This window comes from Andrographis paniculata, unplaced genomic scaffold, assembly GCF_009805555.1.
Source record: "Andrographis paniculata isolate CXL003 unplaced genomic scaffold, ASM980555v1 Contig60END, whole genome shotgun sequence".
Taxonomy (NCBI): Eukaryota; Viridiplantae; Streptophyta; class Magnoliopsida; order Lamiales; family Acanthaceae; genus Andrographis; species Andrographis paniculata.
Genome location: NW_026137596.1, coordinates 6,540,691 through 6,542,533, shown reverse-complemented (window position 1 = coordinate 6,542,533; position 1,843 = coordinate 6,540,691). Strand labels below are relative to the sequence as shown.

Sequence of the window (1,843 nt, the reverse complement as noted above, 5' to 3'; positions counted from 1 at the left end):
TATTGTTTATAACAGTTGGTTGTATATGACCAACCTGAGAGTTGCGAATCATCTTCCCACGACATCTAGATTTTTCGATAAGGTGCCAATAATTCCATTAGTTCTGAATGCCTCCCTAGAACAATATCTTTACTAATTATGCATTTCTAATCATTTATTCGATACTAAAATTGAACTTCCATGACGTGCAGGTCGATGAAGAGCTTCTAGCCGCTCAAACTGAAGAATGCACTGACGGGAACCATAACCTGTCCTATACGGGATTAGTAAGTCCTATGGTCATGTGGAGCTCGATGCATACCAGGTTTGGAGCTCGTGGGTAAGTATATCGATCTTGAAGCTATACTACTTCCATTTTAAGAAGTACAAACATAGTCTTATCTGCAATTGCTTTTTGTTTTTTCAGGTGGACAACGCCTTGTTTCGATAGCTCTGAAGAGGTAGAAGAAGAAGGTAATGGCTGAATTAAGAAAATTCTAATAATTGAAACTTATCACGGATTGACAATGTCATATTTGTTCAGGGACAGTAATTGAAAACAAGATGAAAGTGTTGCAGAAGAAAGACAGCATGTGCAAGATGCAGCCTTCTGAAGAAAATTCAAAGAAATTTTGGAGTATTTGAGGAATCGAGCTCATACTTCTGCAATTGTAGACAACGCTTGTTCCAACAGCTCTGAAGAGGTAGATGATCAAGAAGGTAATGGCTGACCAAAGATATTCAAATTAGAGGCCGGTAGTCTAACCAGAACTTACGTAAAAAGCTGAATGAAGATCAATTGCCTCGTGAAAAAAGAAAATTGATCCTCAATGGCAAATTACGAACGATGAATGTATGGACAAAGTTGTAAGATCATGTTTGAGAGGATTACTTCTCGAGTATGTTTGCAAGTGTAAACATTACAATTTCATTATAAACATATCTCTTTTGGCAAGGGGTGGCTAGTTGTTTAAATTTAATGATAACTATGATGCTTTCTAGATAATTTGGTTCCAACCATGTAAATTGTGGGTGAAACGTGCCTTACAAATCATACTTTCTTATTTAATTTGTATATTATGCATATACTTTGTACATGCTAATATGCAGCGTGATTCAGTTATAATTGATTGGCTGTTTTAATTCAGATACAAAATTCTTTTTCGCGAACCACATTATGTGACTGCATTATAAATGATTGGCTGCAATTGAAAGTTTTTCGGTCATGTCGTTTTCTGCTTGGAAACAAATACTTTTCAATTTTGTGCAATTTGTTTATTGTTTCCTTCAATGGGATGTAATGAATGACGCAAGTAGTGTATTCGCTACATGCAAATCAGCATATAAAACACAATAGCTCAACATTTGAAAATAGGCCTTTGTTTTTGTAATACTTTCATACAAAGCAACATAGCAATAAAATTTCCATCATGCATGATTGATAGTTCTGTATAATGATATTTTCTGGCATGGCTGATGTTTAAAACTGGCCTAGGTGTTAAAATTTCTGCATACCTGCGACAATTCTTTCTCGATTTATTGGTTCAATTAGCTAGGATTTTGTATCGTTTCTCTTGAGAAAGATGGATAAAACCTTCAGGCTAGGATTCTCCCATTATGATTGGAGATCATCAAGCTTATTTGTATATTAAAAAAACAACTACTTTAGGTGAGTCTGGGAGATACATTTTTCATTTCGTAGAAACAAATATCAATTTCATCTATTGAAATATTCCCATACCATTCTAAGATTCTGAAAGATGATAAATTTGGTTTCAATTTGCAATTGAAATACATACAGATGTCATGCTTCATCACTAGTTTTGCTTATTGTGCACCTGCATTTACATGTACCGTAATAATG

At 34.7% G+C, this 1,843-nt stretch overlaps 1 long non-coding RNA gene across 1 annotated transcript; it reads left to right on the top strand.

The window, feature by feature from the left end:
- Positions 1-235: 235 nt before the first annotated feature.
- LOC127260182 (uncharacterized) lies at positions 236-626 on the top strand. Its single transcript, XR_007840643.1, has 3 exons — positions 236-319; positions 407-453; positions 524-626. It is a non-coding gene; the product is annotated as an uncharacterized LOC127260182 (long non-coding RNA).
- Positions 627-1,843: the final 1,217 nt, after the last annotated feature.